Here is a 14593-nt window from a genome sequence, read left to right on the forward strand (position 1 = left end):
TCACTCTTAAACTAAAGGATACAATAAAAATTAATATGCAAGTTTTTCAAAATAAAATTAAAATTTATTTGATATAAAATAGATGCAAATGTTATCTGTATAGCTATGTGTGTGAAATAATCCTAATACCGGTGTACATAGACAAATCACATAAAACAAAAAAGACACAACATTTAAGGACAAATGATAAAATTCAGTAGGGGTGATGGTAAAAACGCTTGTGCGTTTTACTCTATCTTCAGAATCATTCTTTTTTTCTTTGGTTGTGACGTGTGGCTTGATTGCAGTATTTAAAATGTACTTTGAGCTATGAACTTGAAGGATCAAATAACTTTCATGTACAATTGTACAGTCTCTTCCGTTAAGAGCGTGTGGCAGGGTATAATCTTTGAGCGGGTACTCATTTAAAGATGGTCCCGCTGGCGGAGAAGAAGGCTGCAGTAGTAGTGGAGGTTCAGGTGACTGCCGGCAGACAGTAAGAACTGAGCTCCGGGGATCAGCGTATAGTGTGTCCGGATCCGTTGCTCGGCAATCTACGCGTTTGGCCTGTGGATCAGGCGTTGATCCTGACGAAGCCTGATCCACAGGCGTAACACATAGATTGCCGAGCAACGGATCCGGACACGCTATACGCTGAGTCCTTTAGGTGCATTTTGGCAAACACCAGGCGGGCTGCCATGTGCTTTTTACTAAGGACTGGCTTCCATCGGACCACTCTTCCATACAGGCCTGATTGGTGGATTGCTGCAGAGATGGTTGTCCTTCTGGAAGGTTCTCCTCTCTCCACAGAGGAATGCTGTAGCTCTGATAGAGTGACCATTGGGTTCTTGGTCACCTCCTGACTAGGGCCTTTCTCCCCCGATTGCTCAGTTTTCGATGGTCGGCCAGCTCTAGGAAGAGTCCTGGTGGTCCCGAGCTTCTTCCATTTACGGATGATGGAGGCCACTGTGCTCATTGGGACCTTCAAAGCACCAGATATTTTTCTGTACCCTTCCCCAGATTTGTGCCTTGAGACAATCCTGTCTCGGAGGTCTACAGACAATTCCTTTGACTTTATGCTTGGTTTGTGCTCAGACGCACTGTCAAGTCTCGGACCTTATATAGACAGGTGTGTGCCTTTCCAAATCATGTCCATGCAACTGAATTTACCACAGGTGGACTCCAATTAAGCTGTAGGAACATCTCAGGGATGATCAGTGGAAACAGGATGCACCTGAGCTCAATTTGGAGCTTGATGGCAAAGGCTGTGAATACTTCTGTACATGTGATTTCTTAGTTTTTTTATATTTTTTATATATTTGCAAAAATAAAAAATAAAAACTTTTCACGTTGTCATTATGGGGTATTGTGTGTAGAATTTTGAGGGGAAAAATGAATTTATTCCATTTTGGAGTAAGGCTGTAACATAACAAAATCTGGAAATGCTTTCCGGATGCACTGTATACCCCTACAGGAAATATACATCACCTGTTCACACTACAGATGAGCCAGTTTGGTTTCCTGGAAACTGAACCCACCCAAACTTACCGTTTCCGATTGGATCATGGTCCAGGCTCGGGTCTTTCCGCCATGTTTGGATCCAAAAATGAGGTCAAACATCAACTTCTTGGATTCGGGCAACATTTCAAATTCCCATTGAAGTCTATGGGCTGACTGCTGATTGTCTGAGAGAGACATTCTCACAGCTCTCTGCCAATAGCTCCCTGCATTCTCGTCCAGCCCAGAGGCTGCTGCAGCCACATGCCAGCCAGGCACTGCTCATGCTGAGAGACCGGTGTATACACTGCAGCGCCCGGACCACCATCATCCTCCCAGACACCACTACCGGGGGCATTTACCATCAGGGTGGCCCCCTCCCACCTGCTGCCACAGTAAGTGCACTATTAAGCAAGGTACACACTATACAATTATCTGGCAGATCTGGCTGGTTGGAATGAAAATTTGGTAATGGATGAGAGCAAATGACAATCGACCATTTGCTCTTAAACACTGTAAAAGTAACAAAACCTGTCATTCATATAAATTAGTTAAACACAAAATTAAACCAACTTGGATGACCGACAGTCATGAAGGGGGAATACATTTCCAACTCACACTGCAACCCGCACTGTATCTGACTCATATTGTAACCCACTCTCTATCCGACCTCTACTGTATCCGGCCCATGACCCGTATTGTGCGTCTCGCTCTGTAACCTGCTCATTATCTAACTGTGTGTCCCAAAGTATTCCGCATTGTACCCCGCACGTTCTTCCACACTAGATCCTCAAGTACGGAATGCTGTTTTTATGGTTGGGGAATTTTGGGGAGCTGCTGGATGAAGAAGAGTCTGGTTCCCTGCTGGGATAAGGAGCTGGCACTGATTACCTCGCTGTGGGGGGCACGATGCCTAGGACACACTACACTTGCTGTCTGCATATTCCTGGAGCGCTGCTGACTGCCACACATTGGTCTCTACGCCCTATTAGAGGGGAACGGGCTGCCTTAACAAAAAAGATGATTGATTGGGGTTTTACATAGGTACGGAGTGCCAGTCACCAGTGGCTGGTGCCCCCAAGAAGGAGGTACAGATTGGGCACTGAGAATAGGCATGTTATGGGGGCATGTGGACTAATGTAGGGGGCATTCATTCCTGCTGTAGATATTTTACACATTGTTTAGGTTTTCTTTTTTCTTTGCTGTATGTTAACTGCAGAAAAAGAAGATATGAGACAGCGCTTCTTACTTTGACGTCCTTTTATATAAATGAAACACAATATTACTGTCACAATCCTGACTGTAGGTTTTATATTTGGTGACTTACCCCTGCCATCTGTCCTGGATCTTGTGTCTTTTCACTCACGGAGTTAAACAGCTCGTCAGCACTATGAGTTTGCCTGAGTTCTCTGCCTGAGAGGTAATAGTTAATTAGCTCCACCTGTGGTGATCTCCTGTGTGAGGCTGAATTCAGTAATCTGAACTTTAGGTCTAAAAGCAAGCATCCTGTGTTTTGCAGAAGTTCAGGCTTCAGTGTTCTCTCGGCCTGCTAGGCCTCATTCTACATCACAGCCTTGGCTAGAGTAGTCACATGACAGTGACTGTTCACCTGACCCAGAGTTGTTCAATCCTCTGCCAGCCTGAGACTCTCTGCATCACCTAATCCTGCTCACCAATCACCAAGGACCAGGAAGTATAAATCAGGAGGCTGAGTTAGAAACTGGGCCAGTTCCTCGTGTCACACACAGCTTTGTGTGAGTCTTCAAGCTGAGCTCTCTAAAGGTAATCTTTGTACCTAAGTTCCTGTGGAAACTCTGTTCCCTTGTTACCGTTTGGTTTACTTTTGTGTTGCCATTGATTTCACCATTTCCATGAGTCTCAATGTAAAGGCACAGCTGCAGTGGTTCGTCTTAAAGGCACAGTACTGAATTCCGTATTCTCCACTGAAAACCACAGCTGTCGTGTTTCAGTTTTACTGCTGTTGTAGTTGTGATCTCCAGAGCTCCCATATCCCTGTGGCTTCTGTGTCTCTGCATCTCCGTGCCTCAGTACCTCCGTGCCTCAGTACCTCCGTGCTTCCAGCATCTCCGTGACTCAGTACCTCCGTGCTTCCAGCATCTCCGTGACTCAGTACCTCCGTGCCTCAGTACCTCAGTGCTTCCAGCATCTCCGTGACTCAGCACCTCGTGCTTCCAGTACCTCTGTGCTTTCGGCATCCCGTGCCTCAGCACCTCCGTGCTTCCAGCATCTCCGTGACTCAGTACCTCCGTGCTGTCAGCACCCCGTGACTCAGCACCTCCGTTCCCCCCAGCATCTTCGTGCCTCCAGCACCTCGTGCCTCCAGCACCTCCGTGTTTCTACGCACCCTAGTGTCTCTACGCACCCGTGTCTCTACGCACCCCAGTGTCTCTTCGCACCCCAGTGTCTCTACGCACCCCAGTACCTCCAAGCACCTCAGTGCGTCCAAGCACTTCCGTGCCTCCAGTACCTCTGTGCTTTCAGCATCCCGTGCCTCAGCACCTCGTGCCTCCAGCACCTCCGTGTCTCTACGCACCCCAGTGTCTCTACGCACCCCAGTACCTCCAAGCACCTCAGTGCGTCCAAGCACTTCCGTGCCTCCAGTGCCTCTGTGCTTTCAGCATCCCGTGCCTCAGCACCTCGTGCCTCCAGCACCTCCGTGTCTCTACGCACCCCAGTACCTCCAAGCACCTCAGTGCGTCCAAGCACTTCCGTGCCTCCTAGTACCTCAGTGTCTCCAAGCGCCTCCTAGCACCTTAGTTTCTCCAAGCATCTCAGTGTCTCCAAGCTACAGTGCACTTTAGCACAGTTGTACCTGGTATCTTCACTGATTCATCAGCACCTTTCCAGTTCTGTCTTTCAGGAGACCTTCAGCGTCCACACGTGCCTCCTGTCTGTCGACCTAATCCTGCATGAGGAGAACCTACAACACTCCCAAACCAGGTCAGTGGTAGTATTCATATAATCCTCCAGTCGCCCGCACAGACTTCACTAACACCGGGTTCACAAAACCACAGTCATGACAGTAGGAACTGGCCCCATGGACCCGGCTGAAAGTGTTTGTCTGACGCAAGACCTCCTAAGCAATATTGCAGGACGCTTGTGTCAAAGTCAAAAATATTACATAGAGAGAACATACAAACTACACACATTTAAGTTGCTATACTTGCAAATATGCGCAGCGAGCACAGCAATATATGGTAACACACGCATTTGCTCAGACATGGCACGGAGATGGATTCGGCGCTTGTTTCATACAGTACATGGTTATGATAATGTCGGGCACCAGACATCATGGAGATTTAGAATTGGCTGATGAATTGATGTCATGAATGTGTATTATTTGAACAGAACCAGATGCGCCCGTCATGTTTGGTATTGAAGCAAGCAGATTGATGTGTGGGTTAGTTTGAGGATTGTTGTGAAGTTGTGGGACATTGCAGCGGATAGATATGATTATATGTATAAAAGCTAAGATCATTTTGTTAGAACAATGAATGATCAAGCCAACCCTTTACTAAGATTTCAGGGCTGAACCTGATTAGCATATACAAAGCAAAAGAGACCCCTCCCCCAGGAACTAGGAAAACAGGCATGGCTAGAAAAGAAGTCAGTTTCAGTTTGCTTGGGGCCTCTGAGGACAGATATACTGTAGCTACTCACACAGCTACCTGGCACCCAGCAGCATGGCGGCTACATCCCCAGGACTGACCTCCAAACTAAAGGCTAAGTATTGAATTCACATGGCTAGATAAGGAAATATAGACAGATTGCTTTAAGGTCAATGGTGCTGGTTTAAATAGGATATTGTAACTTGTTTGTGTGATAGATCTGGGAATATGTGCTGGTAGCAATGGCAGGCTGATATGTGTGGTTACATTGTGATCTGGTCTTGTGATGAATATGCTCTGGTTATTGAGATACTGAAGTTGTTTGGAATGTGAAATTGAATAAGATGGTTCTAGGAAGTTGGATTGTAATTGTGAAAGGTGATTTAGATGGTTTAGAATTGTAAAATCAGAACATATGCATTGTTTTGAGGCTTGGACATTTTGGAATAAAATGGAGTCTTGTGTCTTCTGCTATGTGATTGTGGTGTAGCAGAGAGTGCCATGTGTTTGGACCTGCAAATCTAAAATGGCTGCTGCCGGGTATTTTCCCCTCCCCCTTTCAACCATGTGGTGCAGTCTTTGGAATCATGGGAGTTTTCCCAAAATGGAGTCTAGCTTCTGTCCCATGCGGTATTGTAGGGTTGTGTATATAGGGACAGCCAGTATGGGTAAGGTCAAGTATTTTCTCCACAAAGATTCTCAGCATTGACTAACTGCGCAGCGATTGTCTCTCACATGTGTAGTTTTATCCGCAATCATATTGATCTTACTGTTATTGTGAGCCATTTCTCTCTCTCTCTCTTTTCTCCTCTTTCTCTCTTATTTTCCCTTAAAACGTAATTGTATTGTATTGTATTTCCCGTGTAGTTATCTGGTTAGTTAGTCTATGTTATATTGTAGTGTATGACTTGTATTGTATTAATTCTTTTGCAAGTATAACATTCATAATATATATATAAGGCGTTGGACCCTAAGCACGGTATCTGTGTATTTCTTATAGTGTTAAGTATTCTCAGAGCGTCGGTGACGCTCGAACAGCTTTTAAGTTAATAAGGTTATACTGTGCTGCATTTACACTCTATCACTACACTAAGGTCTTACTGCATAATACACTGTTTATGGTTTAGATATAAAGGTTTAACATTGTGAGCGTCAGCGCCGCTGGTGATCTCCTCGTGGTCCCGAGCGTCCGCTACGCTATAGCGAATCATTACGTTAGTCGGCAGCCAATAGCGTGCCTGCCTGTGATCTCTTGGCCGTGAGCGAACGTGACGCTTGAGCGTCTCGACTACGGCTAAGCGATTGTTACGCAACATGCGTACCCTTACGGTACTCCATACGTAAATAGCGTACAGTGTTCTTAGACCTCATAAAGGGTATTATATAAGATAAATATTTAGCTTTATCACTTGGAAGGTCTGGAGTCGACTCAGCATCAATTAGCACAGTGTCTGCAGCGGAATTCTTTCTCCAGAGATTCTCTGACCTTCTGCACTAAGACTCCTGACCAACTGCAGATTTTCTTCCAGATGTTATTACAGTTACAAGAACTTTTGTCTAGTATTCTTTCTGTGATGCCTGATCTCTTCAGGAATACTACCAACGTTGTTGATCCTGTTTTGTCCCATCCAGTTAATAGAGTCTCTTCCTCTGTGCAAGGAAAAGTTGTTCATCAGAGCTATCCACGGCCCAAACTCTCTGAAGCTGAACGTCAGCGGCGTAGGGAGCTACACCTCTGTCTTTACTGTGGAAATTCCAGTCATTTTGTTAAAGACTGCATTCTTCGTAAGCCAGGGAATGGTGACAAATCTCAGTATCACAGTGCTCATGTCTACAAGTCATCCACAGTAGCCGATCCTGCTACTGCTGACGGGGGTATCAAGATGGCTACTCTGAAAGAGACTCAAATTTATGACTGGGGTCCGATGATTAAAAGACCTTATCCCAAGTTGGGTGTCCAGAGAAGAATGTTTAAGCCATTTAGAGTCACAGAGGCGTCCGTGTCTTCAGCCCCAGGAGGGGCGTCCGTGTCTTCAGCCCCAGGAGGGGCGTCTTCAGAGTGTCCAGCCCCAGGAGGGGCGTCTTCAGAGTGTCCAGCCCCAGGAGGGGCGTCTTCAGAGTGTCCAGCCCCAGGAGGGGCGTCTTCAGAGTGTCCAGCCCCAGGAGGGGCGTCTTCAGAGTGTCCAGCCCCAGGAGGGGCGTCCGTATCTCCAGCCCCTGTGAGGGGTTCAAAGGGTCCAGCCCCAGAGAGTCTACAGAGTGCTGCCCAGCCAGAGAGTCTACAGAGTGCTGCCCAGCCAGAGAGTCTACAGAGTGCTGCCCAGCCCCGTGAAGTGGGGGCTCTTGCCTCAGCCCAGCCCCGTGAAGTGGGGGCTCTTGCCTCAGCCCAGCCCCGTGAAGTGGGGGCTCTTGCCTCAGCCCAGCCCCGTGAAGTGGGGGCTCTTGCCTCAGCCCAGCCCCGTGAAGTGGGGGCTCTTGCCTCAGCCCAGCCCCATGAAGAGGGGGCTCTTGCCTCAGCCCAGCTCCATGAAGAGGGGGCTCCTGCCGGTCCAGCAATACTCCAGGCCCTGCCTGGTCAGTCCGTTCCGGTTCCAGCTGGTCCATCGATACTCCAGGACCAGCCTGGTCAGTCTCCTTTGGCTCCAGCCAATTCAAGTATCCTCGGATCTAATCCAGTCCTACTCGTCCAGCCAGAGATTTCTCCAGTTTCAGTCTGTTCAAACTCATCTGGACTCAAACCGATTCCAAGCATTGGTCCGAGTAAAGAACTTTTGTCAGTTGGTCCCAGTAAAGGACTTCCACCATCTAGTTCTAAAATTAGACTTCAGTCTGTCTCTGATTCTGTTTCCTCGTCTTCCAGCTTTGAGTCCACAACTTCTGCAGGGAAATCTAATACATCTTCTCATCAATGTCAGAATAAATCTGCTGTAGCCACCAAAGTCAAGAAAATTCCCAAGGCTACGCACTTAAAGTCTGAATGTGCTACAGAGCCGGATACCGATCTGAGTACAGTTTTCTCAGCTTTGTCCCTAAGCTTGTCTGAGCAACCTAATGTTCCATCTGCTGATTCGGATAAAGGACATCAGACTAATATTGCTGAGAAGGATACTGATGTTGCTTTCTCAATCCAGTCATCAGTCATTTGCCTCAGTCGCAGACGCGAGTGTCGCAGCTTCAGGGGAAATTACTAGCATCACCATCCAGAATGAGATTTCAAGTGACTTTTCAGTCTCATTTGAGGATTCCAGTGAGGCAACTTCAGAAAGGATATTTTCTCATCAATGTCGGGATAATTCTGCGGTAGCATCTAAAGTCAAAAAAAATACCAAGGCTATTGACCTAATGTCTGAATGTGTACCTCAGTCTAATGTTTCAGTGACATCTGTTTCCTTGAGTCCAATTTCATCCTCCACTCAGTCTTCTGAACATTCAGCCAATGCTCCGTTTTTTTACTCCTCGCTTTCTGAGCAAGATAATGCCTTGATGAACCAATACCTTAAGAATTTCAGTGATGCCAAGAATTGGGAAACTGTACAAAGACAACAGCCTGTTGATTTAAGAGTTGGTTATGTTTCCATTGATTCCACTCCAAGTTCCTTGTGTTATTCTGAACTTGTTAATGCAGCTTACAAAACGGATGTAGTTACTCCCAAAGAAGACTGGTATCTTCCAATAGACTTGGACTCAGACTCTGAATTTGATTCAGTTCATGATTCTACTCCTTTCCTGGGAGGTCCCATTCGTTCCTGTTATACTTTAACGCATGAAGAGGATCCAGAATTACCAAAAAACTCTACAGGTCTCGGTATGAAAAGTCCTCACTATAGAACAAGAATTAATTTAAGCCTCAGTGGAGTGCTAGCTTCAAAAGCACAATCCTCTCGTACTACTAATCTAGGAAAGAAACCTTCTACAGTTTATTCCTCAGTCCTTTCAGATGAAGGAAATTCCAGTTTTGTCAATGATGGATGGTCTACCTGTTCTGAAGATGAAGATCAGGAAGACTTCTAAAGAATCCAGCTTAAGTTTTGTTTCTGGACCCTCTGGTTTCCAATTTTTAGAAGCTTTGTGTACAAGTTATTCATCAAGTTCCTCTAAGATTCAAGATGGGTGTCCGGAGTCCACCCTTGAAGAGGGGGATACTGTCACAATCCTGACTGTAGGTTTTATATTTGGTGACTTACCCCTGCCATCTGTCCTGGATCCTGTGTCTTTTCACTCACGGAGTTAAACAGCTTGTCAGCACTATGAGTTTGCCTGAGTTCTTTGCCTGAGAGGTAATAGTTAATTAGCTCCACCTGTGGTGATCTCCTGTGTGAGGCTGAATTCAGTAATCTGAACTTTAGGTCTAAAAGCAAGCATCCTGTGTTTTGCAGAAGTTCAGGCTTCAGTGTTCTCTCGGCCTGCTAGGCCTCATTCTACATCACAGCCTTGGCTAGAGTAGTCACATGACAGTGACTGTTCACCTGACCCAGAGTTGTTCAATCCTCTGCCAGCCTGAGACTCTCTGCATCACCTAATCCTGCTCACCAATCACCAAGGACCAGGAAGTATAAATCAGGAGGCTGAGTTAGAAACTGGGCCAGTTCCTCATGTCACACACAGCTTTGTGTGAGTCTTCAAGCTGAGCTCTCTAAAGGTAATCTTTGTACCTAAGTTCCTGTGGAAACTCTGTTCCCTTGTTACCGTTTGGTTTACTTTTGTGTTGCCATTGATTTCACCATTTCCATGAGTCTCAATGTAAAGGCACAGCTGCAGTGGTTCGTCTTAAAGGCACAGTACTGAATTCCGTATTCTCCACTGAAAACCACAGCTGTCGTGTTTCAGTTTTACTGCTGTTGTAGTTGTGATCTCCAGAGCTCCCGTATCCCTGTGGCTTCTGTGTCTCTGCACCTCCGTGCCTCAGTACCTCCGTGCTTCCAGCATCTCCGTGACTCAGTACCTCCGTGCTTCCAGCATCTCCGTGACTCAGTACCTCTGTGCCTCAGTACCTCCGTGCTTTCAGCATCTCCGTGCCTCAGTACCTCCGTGCTTCCAGCATCTCCGTGACTCAGTACCTCCGTGCCTCAGTACCTCAGTACCTCCATGCTTCCAGCATCTCCGTGACTCAGCACCTCCGTGCTTCCAGTACCTCTGTGCTTTCGGCATCCCGTGCCTCAGCACCTCCGTGCTTCCAGCATCTCCGTGACTCAGTACCTCCGTGCTTTCAGCACCCCGTGCCTCAGCACCTCCGTTCCCCCCAGCATCTTCGTGCCTCCAGCACCTCCGTGTTTCTACGCACCCTAGTGTCTCTACGCACCCCAGTGTCTCTACGCACCCCAGTGTCTCTTCGCACCCCAGTGTCTCTACGCATCCCAGTACCTCCATGCACCTCAGTGCGTCCAAGCACTTCCGTGCCTCCAGTACCTCTGTGCTTTCAGCATCCCGTGCCTCAGCACCTCGTGCCTCCAGCACCTCCGTGTCTCTACGCACCCCAGTGTCTCTACGCACCCCAGTACCTCCAAGCACCTCAGTGCGTCCAAGCACTTCCGTGCCTCCTAGTACCTCAGTGTCTCCAAGCGCCTCCGCGCCTCCTAGCACCTTAGTTTCTCCAAGCACCTCAGTGTCTCCAAGCTACAGTGCACTTTAGCACAGTTGTACCTGGTATCTTCACTGATTCATCAGCACCTTTCCAGTTCTGTCTTTCAGGAGACCTTCAGCGTCCACACGTGCCTCCTGTCTGCCGACCTAATCCTGCATGAGGAGAACCTAGATTCGGCCATCTCTGCTGCGGTTCCTCTTCCCAGTCACCGGAAGAAACCCAGAGTTCACAACACTCCCAAACCAGGTCAGTGGTAGTATTCATATAATCCTCCAGTCGCCCGCACAGACTTCACTAACACCGGGTTCACAAAACCACAGTCATGACAATTTCACAATATCACATATAAATACCGGCCAGTATTATTTAAAAATATATTATAATTTACATTATAAGAAAAAAACAATGTAGCCTAATCACTTTATGGAGCTGCCAATTCTAATACTCTATTTGCTACAATAAACCTACAGTATTATATTGCAGAGGTATCCCTCTATCTTCTCTGGAGGCAAATAAACAGCTGTAGTATGCAGATTAGAGTCCCACTATGGATGATTCCAGTGCAGTTCTTTTAGGTACAGCATGCACATGTACCAATCAGATCAAAGGGTATTATGCAGTTCTTTATACATGCCAAGCATAAGCATAGATGTTAGAGCGTGTTAGTAGAAAGCAAATCTTTCCAGCACATTGATCTCAGGCACCAAATAGGCTGCTGGTTAGTGTGTAAACAGTTCTTTTAAGTGCACCATGCAAAGCACCAATTACCTCTCACAGCTGCTCCTCTCACTTGTAGCCCTGCCTGTGTTATCAGGCTGCTGTGTAGAGTCCGTTCTGTTCCCCCTTAGCACTGGGGTGTTGAATTAAATGTGAGCCGGTCGGCTTCACAAACAATGCTGCAGGAGTGTTTTTTTCTCTCCCAAGGTGTCCTGCTTGTGACAAACGCGTTTCTCCGCCTCCTAATTAACATCGGCGGCTTCCTCAGTGTCAGTGACCACCACAGTGACACAGTGACCACCAGTATATATAGCAGTACGGTACGGAAGGTCACTGCTGTACCTACCTCTGTGTCGTCATTAAGTATACTATCCATCTACATTCTATACCTGTGGTGCATTTTAGTTTTGCAGTTTGCTGACACAGTGACCACCAGTATACTATATATAGCAGTACGGTACGGAAGGCCAGTGCTGTACCTACCTCTGTGTCGTCATTAAGTATACTATCCATCTACATTCTATACCTGTGGTGCATTTTAGTTTTGCAGTTTGCTGACACAGTGACCACCAGTATATATAGCAGTATGGTACGGAAGGCCACTGCTGTACCTACCTCTGTGTCGTCATTAAGTATACTATCCATCTACATTCTATACCTGTGGTGCATTTTAGTTTTGCAGTTTGCTGACACAGTGACCACCAGTATACTATATATAGCAGTACGGTACGGAAGGCCACTGCTGTACCTACCTCTGTGTCGTCATTAAGTATACTATCCATCTACATTCTATACCTGTGGTGCATTTTAGTTTTGCAGTTTGCTGACACAGTGACCACCAGTATATATAGCAGTACGGTATGGAAGGCCACTGCTGTACCTACCTCTGTGTCGTCATTAAGTATACTATCCATCTACATTCTATACCTGTGGTGCATTTTAGTTGTGCGCAGTATATATAGTAGTAGGCCATTGCTATTGATACTGGCATATAATTCCACACATTAAAAAATGGAGAACAAAAATGTGGAGGTTAAAATAGGGAAAGATCAAGATCCACTTCCACCTCGTGCTGAAGCTGCTGCCACTAGTCATGGCCGAGACGATGAAATGCCATCAACGTCGTCTGCCAAGGCCGATGCCCAATGTCATAGTAGAGAGCATGTACAATCCAAAAAACAAAAGTTCAGTAAAATGACCCAAAAATCAAAATTGAAAGCATCTGATGAGAAGCGTAAACTTGCCAATATGCCATTTATGGCACGGAGTGGCAAGGAACGGCTGAGGCCCTGGCCTATGTTCATGGCTAGTGGTTCAGATTCACATGAGGATGGAAGCACTCATCCTCTCGCTAGAAAACTGCAGTGCCACTCCTAGATGGGCCAGGTGTTTGTGTCGGCCACTTGGGTCGCTTAGCTTAGTCACACAGCTACCTCATTGCGCCTCTTTTTTTCTTTGCATCATGTGCTGTTTGGGGACAATTTTTTTCAAGTGCCATCCTGTCTGACACTGCAGTGCCACTCCTAGATGGGCCAGGTGTTTGTGTCGGCCACTTGTGTCGCTTAACTTAGTCACACAGCGACCTTGGTGCGCCTCTTTTTTTCTTTGCATCATGTGCTGTTTGGGGACTATTTTTTTGAAGTGCCATCCTGCCTGACACTGCAGTGCCACTCCTAGATGGGCCAGGTGTTTGTGTCGGCCACTTGTGTCGCTTAGCTTAGCCATCCAGCGACCTCGGTGCAAATTTTAGGACTAAAAATAATATTGTGAGGTGTTCAGAATAGACTGGAAATGAGTGGAAATTATGGTTATTGAGGTTAATAATACTATGGGATCAAAATGACCCCCAAATTCTATGATTTAAGCTGTTTTTTAGGGTTTTTTGAAAAAAACACCCGAATCCAAAACACACCCGAATCCGACAAAAAAATTTCGGTGAGGTTTTGCCAAAACGCGTCCGAATCCAAAACACGGCAGCGGAACCGAATCCAAAACCAAAACACAAAACCCGAAAAATGTCCGGTGCACATCACTACATATTATAGGCCGGTCTGGAAACCGGTAACGACTTGGAATAAACAATGGTTGACCTGGAAGCCCATGATGACTTCAAACAGGACTTAACACAGATACTTGGCAATATCGATGATTGGCCTGTAAACCAATGGTAACTTTAAACAGGATTTGTATAGGCAATTGGAAATACAGATGACCGGCCTGAAAACCGATAGTGACTTGAAACAGGATTGTACAGGCAATTGGTAATACAGATGATCGGCCTGGAAACCGATAGGAACTTGCCACAAAGCTACACAGTCAATAGGCAATGCTTGTAGTATACTTTAGTGCAGGTTGAATGGCACAGTGCTGATGCAGAGTAGTAACAAACAGGTGAGTAGGATATGCAGCACCTGGAGAGAGTCTCTTACTGCAAGTGGTTGTAGGAGCATAGTGTAGCTGAAGCTAAAGTCAAACTGAGTGGCCGGTGCCTGTAGTTCCATGGAACAGTTTGACACAAGGGAATCTCAGGAGAGTGGAGCCAGGAGACTATGTGCACTAGATGCGACGCGTTGTTCAAGCAATGATACTGAGCCGGCGTTCTGGCTTTATACCAGCAGGCATTGGATGATTGAGTCATGTGTGCAGACACAGCGCAGGATTGGATGTTACTGAGTCAGCTGACCGCCAGTGTCATGGCGGCGCCCATGCAGTATAGATGGCGGGAACACAGCGGGGTACACGCCAGATGGAATTCAGTGGTGCACAGAGGTAGTGGAGCCTGTGCACTGTGGACAGGGTACACATGCAGCATCAAGCTGGGAGTGTGACCTCCGGAGGCCCGTGCACCAGCGCGCTGGTAAGTGAGACACCGCTGAATGCTGATTCCTGACAGGGGAGAGTGAGATATATTCTTTGTACCTTGTTATATTGTGAGAGGATGTAGTGAAAATGCCGCCAGACTGGATCCGTTCTTTTAGCGGGACACTCGCGTTCTGCTTCGGCGGGTGGGAGGTTAGGTTTAGGCATTAAAAGGTGGGCTGCCGGGGTCCCTGAGCAAGTCACTGTGAATTTTCCTAAAATTACTGATTTTAGGAACAATCAGACTTGCTCTGGAGGTGCGTGGAAAAAGATGCAGAGATTTCTATACAAATCGCTGCGTCGCATTTTCAGTCCAGCAATTGACTACCAA

The sequence above is a fragment of the Pseudophryne corroboree genome, chromosome 2, assembly GCF_028390025.1.
Source record: "Pseudophryne corroboree isolate aPseCor3 chromosome 2, aPseCor3.hap2, whole genome shotgun sequence".
Taxonomy (NCBI): Eukaryota; Metazoa; Chordata; class Amphibia; order Anura; family Myobatrachidae; genus Pseudophryne; species Pseudophryne corroboree.